Below are 5,740 nucleotides of genomic sequence, written 5' to 3'. Positions count from 1 at the left end.
TCGTTACCTATCGGTTGAAGCAAACCCCACTGCTGTTGTTGAGACGCTGTGCACCAATAAGGGTTCAACACATTGACGGCCTTCAGGCCAGGAAAGTCACAACATTTGCACACGAAGGACGCATTCACGCAAGTACCCCATGCTCCGTTTTGAAGTTGTAAAATGAAACATCTTTGAATTGTGTTGTGTTTTGAATTGGATGATTTTATTTCTTCATTAAAAGCTTGTATCAATTTACATCTGGAAGACTTCATTGAAAAGGAGATTTCGTGTGAATTTTCTCTCGTCATTAAGTAGATGGCCTTGCTGGGGGTTCGGTTCAATGCGGACACAAACAGTGTACACACACACAGTGTACACACACACACAGTGTACACACACAGTGTATACACACAGTGTACACACACATAGTGTACACACACAGTGTACACACAGTGTACACACACACAGTGTACACACACAGTGTACACACACAGTTTACACACACAGTGTATACACAGTGTACACACAGTGAACACATACAGTGTACACACACAGTGTATGTACACTGTAAACACACGTAGTGTACACACACTGTATACACAGTGTACACACAGTGTACACACACACAGTGCACACAGTGTACACACAGGGTACACACACAGTGTACACACACACTGTATACACAGTGTACACACACAGTGTACACACACACAGTGTACACACACACAGTGTACACACACTGTACACACTGTACACGCATACAGTGTACACACAGTGTACACACAGGGTACACAGTGTACACACACACAGTGTACACACACACAGTGACACAGTGTACACACACAGTGTATATACATAGTGTACACACACAGTGTGTGCACACGCAGTATATATACACGCAGTATATACACACTGACACAGTGACGCACACATAGTGACACACACAGTGACACAGTGACACACACAGCGACACACAGTGACACACAGTGTATACACACAGTGTACACACAGTGTATACAAACGGTGTACACACACACTGTATACAAACAGTGTACACACAATTCTAGATTTAAAGCTTTCGTGACTGCTAGGATCCATACTCTTTGGTTCTATTCTATTAACAGACAACGGGACAAGAAGTCGCAACTCATCGAGACGCTGACCTTCCTCAAAAGATGCCGCGATCACAAGCTTAAAGGTCGTGATCTAAGCGTGGCTTCTCTCACTCCAGCGCTGTCCTCCAGGCAGTCTCGTCCCTTCACCTGATGAAGGCCGCTTGTGTTGTGGCCGAAACGTCGTGATTTTTATTTTATTTTCACCTACGTGACTTTACCCAATAGAACCAAAGAGTATAATGTACACACACACAGTGTATACACACAGTGTACACACACACACACAATGTACACACACACGCAGTGTACACACAATGTACACACACAGTACACACACACACAGTGTATACACATAGTACACACACACACAGTGTATACACATAGTGTACACACACACAGTGTACACACACAGTGACACAGTGACACACACAATGTACACAGAGTGACACAATGACGCACACAGTGACACACACACACAGTGTACACACACACAGTGTACACACACAATGTACACACACACAGTGTACACACAGTGTACACACACACAGTGTACACACACACAGTGTACACACACACACAGTGTATACACACAGTGTACACACACAGTGTACACACACACAATGTACACACACACGCAGTGTACACACAATGTACACACAGTACACACATACACAATGTACACACACAGTGTACACACACACAGTGTACACACACACAGTGTATACACATAGTGTACACACACACAGTGACACACAGTGTGCACACGCAGTGTACACACACAGTGACACACACACAGTGACATAGTGACACACACAGTGTACACACACACAGTGTATACACAATAATGTCCACGTTGTTGCTGAGCTCACACACCAAAGGGAGGGAGCAATGGAAAATGAATCTAAATCAACTTAAACTCCAACTCTGTGACGTCACCACTCTGCATTACTTCATCGGCGTGAAACGCCAGGGGGAGGTGTACCTCGCTAGTGACGTCATGTCACCACGGTATTCACCCCTCCCCCGTCCACCGCGCTCTTGAGCGTGACGTCACCTCCGTTTGTGTCACTGCCGATATCGTTCCAGTGGCAATCCTTATTTGGGCAAAGCTACGCCCAGTGACTGGTAGCTCATTAACATAATGTTTCTGTTAAAGCCGTCGCGAGTTTATTGCGACGGGTTCAGCGCCCACGCCCCCCATCGCTCGACATATGGGCCGGCCTCATTAACATAATTTATTCAGTTACAGAGCCGCTCGTGGGAGGGAAGTGACGTCATACTACTTCCTGTTGTCGCGAGGCAACAGGAAGCTGCCGTGTGCGCGCTTGCACTGAAATCCGAGGTGAGAAATTCTCATCGTTGTGGTGGTGGTGGTCGTGGTGGTGGTTGTTGTTGTTGTTTACCAAGGTAGAGCCTCGCTCTCTCTCGTAGGGATGTCAGTTGAGTAGCAGCGAGCATGGGAATCGATGTCCAGGTTGGAACTTTACAACGCGGGGCCTTGCCTCCTGCCCTCGCCTGATTGCGTTCACTTTAATGATCTCGCTTAAGTTTAATTTGTCTTCACCCGGCTCGCCACTTTGTAACTTTGTTTTATTGTAAATATTCACGCAGTTTTTATTTTCTTTTGTTAGCAGGCCAAGCTCGCTTGAGCTGCTATTCCGCTCTTGTTATCAGAAGCGACCTGCCCACAACAACACCAGGTGAGGCTTTGTCAACGTGTGTGAATGTTTTGACTTAAAACTTTGGTGACTGCAGGAATTCATATTCTTGGTTCTTTCGGTAAAATCACGTAGATATAAAATTAAATTAAAATAACATTAATAAAATTAAATTAAAAATAAAAATTTTCAAATAAAGCAAAAAACCCACGACGTTTCGATCGCAACACAAGTGGTCTTTATCTTATTAAATTTAATCTGTTATTTTCTATCTACGTGACTTTACTGAAAGAACCAACAATATGTGCGTCAATGTATCTATCGGTCAAAGACGCTAAGCGCGTGCCGCTGTTGACTCTGAATGTGTGGAGGGGAACACCTTCACCACGGGGAGAGAGAGACAGAGACACGGATAGCCTCGGCTATGTTGATGATCCTCGATTCATTACTTGGTGGAGTGAGGAAGAATTAATGCTGAGCAGATGAAGGTGGCCAGGCATGGTTCTGGTCACACCACCACCTGTTTACTCATGGCAGTGTGTGACAGTGTAAAGTTTGTGTTTGCAGTAAAGTCTACTAACTCTATTGCACACGGAGGTTATATCAAAACAATAGTTTATTTTTGTTTTCCTCTGGAACTCTTTGTAAGAATGGAAACAGGAGGTGAACACAGCACACACATTCAGCTGAAGTCGGAACTGTTCATCCCAGCATTCAAGGACATCTGAGCCTGGATTCACACCTCTAAGTTGCGATTGAACATTAATTTATGCATTTCTGCATAACACAAATAGTATTCTTTTCAACACCCTTTGCTATGTCAGCCGAATTGAGCTTTCATAAATATTCCTTTTGTAGTCAGACAGCCGAAATTGTGTGCTTAGAGTTTTGAGTTGACATTCATCTGGAAGATATGAAGGCTTCCAGGCATATTAATAACATTTTCCCTCTCACTGTGTGCCATAGCAGCCCGTGGAGAGAAACCCTTCAGGTGCACTGTGCGTGAAGGCGTTTGCACGTTCATCAAATCTGATGAATTTGGGAAACTTTCATTACATCATGAATATATTAATAAGTATAGACGTGTAAGTCACGTGTGCATTCCTCTGTGCCTGACGTGTAGATGGTGTGGATATTCTTTTTTTATGTCTGCAGCTGACGCTTCCTCTGCAGAATTGTTCTGATGGAGCAAAGGCACTCAGTGCAGCTCGGTACGACAAGTCAACAATGCGACCAGCGTGCATACAGCACGGACCTGACTGGAAATCTGACACGGCACCAGAGGAGTCACACAGGAGAGAAACCCTGCAAGTGCACTGTGTGTGGGAAGGCGTTTGCATGTTCATCTGTTGTTAAAAAACACCAGAGAACACACACGGGAGAGAAACCCTTCAAGTGCAGTGTGTGTGGGAAGGCGTTTGCAGATTCATCAAATCTTCAAGTACACCAAAGAACACACACGGGAGAGAAACCCTTCAAATGTACTGTGTGTAACAAGGCATTTGCATGGCCATCAGTTTTTCAGATCCACCAGAAAACACACACGGGAGAGAAACCCTTCAGGTGCAGTGTGTGTGGCAAGGCGTTTGCACAGTCATGTAATCTTGTAAAACACCAAAGAACACACACGGGAGAGAAACCCTTCAAGTGCAGTGTTTGTGGGAAGGCATTTGCACAGTCATTTGATCTTGTAAAACACCAGAGAACACACACAGGAGAGAAACCCTTCAAGTGTGCTCTGTGCGGGAAGCCGTTTGCAGATTCATCAACTCTTCGAAGACACCAGAGAACAAAAAGGCATCACAAGGAGCGGAGTCGGAGTCTGAAATCAGCTTGTGAAAGTCAAAGTGCCGCAATGAGCCCATCCCTCATGAAACAAGAACCAGACGAAAATCCCAGCTTGGACACTTTTAAAGGTATCAAGGTCAAATATGAAGAGGTGAAGGTGAAATGTGAAGAAGTGATAAGCGAAGAAGTGAAGGTAAAATGTGAAGATGAAGATTCATCTCCAGAATGGGACCTTTACATTGATGAAGGCAACGTGAAGCAGGAGGAGAATTCTGACTGAGGCAGAGTGAGGCAACTCCCAGCAGTTTGTGGAAGTGGAGGTGTGGGTGGACTTGCTCCTAGACAATACAAAGTCAAGTGGAGACCCGGTAGATGTGTAAGCCAGAGACGATGTCGCTACAATAGATGCACCTTTGTCACAGGCCTTTAATGACAGTAATGTGAAGTTGAGCACTTTGTGGGCCCGTGGGTTGGGTAGATCTCTAACCAGGAGCAAGAGCCAATAAGCTCCCAAGCATTCACTATGTTATAACAATTGCTTTTACATGATGCTTGCTTAATTGCCTCAGCAACTCGGAGTTTTGTGTCGTACCTCTTCTGAAACACTCGAAGAGCATCCCCAAGTAGCAGCTGCCCCTGTGTGGCACAAGGTGGTGGCCCTGCACCGGCCTGCATGTGGACTAGAGCCTGTCAGTAGGGGGCGATGATTGATGTGTCATCTCAGTTGTGTAGTTTGTAGGTAATGTTTAGAATTTGCTACAATTTCACTCAGACGCCAGCATGCAATGGCCTACTCGTTTTGAATGACACAATAGTATGTTTAACATACACTTTGAAGCAGACTGTGCAACTATTTTTAAAAGCTTCTTGTTAATACGATGTAACGTGATGCAGTATATTTCACTGCAGTAATGGTTAATATGCCTGTCAATAAATTTAGAATGTATACTTGTCTGGTTTTGTGCATACTTGTAACATTTGATCTGTAAGGGTCAAACATTGAATAAGTGATGTTAGGACAAAGTGTGTGTGTGTGTTTGAAAGTAACCTGTACAGAGAACTCAGGTGAGACCCGTTGTTCTTGTGATACAGGTCAAAGGGTGTTTTTGTGTTCCACGAAGCATCTGCCTCTGGAGCAACTCATTGTCTTTGAAATAGGTAGCACACTCGGATCATTAATGAGTTACAAGGCATACC

The 5,740-nt window shown here is 44.6% G+C and overlaps 1 long non-coding RNA gene across 1 annotated transcript; it reads left to right on the top strand.

Moving 5' to 3' along the window:
* Nucleotides 1-2,390: 2,390 nt before the first annotated feature.
* Nucleotides 2,391-5,489, top strand: LOC142909687 (uncharacterized). Its single transcript, XR_012932472.1, has 3 exons — nt 2,391-2,439; nt 2,729-2,797; nt 3,911-5,489. It is a non-coding gene; the product is annotated as an uncharacterized LOC142909687 (long non-coding RNA).
* Nucleotides 5,490-5,740: the final 251 nt, after the last annotated feature.

The sequence above is a fragment of the Petromyzon marinus genome, unplaced genomic scaffold, assembly GCF_048934315.1.
Source record: "Petromyzon marinus isolate PM22_M1 ecotype Great Lakes invasive population unplaced genomic scaffold, UKy_Petmar_22M1.pri1.0 PM_G_Scaffold_131, whole genome shotgun sequence".
Classification (NCBI taxonomy): Eukaryota; Metazoa; Chordata; class Hyperoartia; order Petromyzontiformes; family Petromyzontidae; genus Petromyzon; species Petromyzon marinus.
This window is presented reverse-complemented; position numbering and strand designations above follow the sequence as displayed.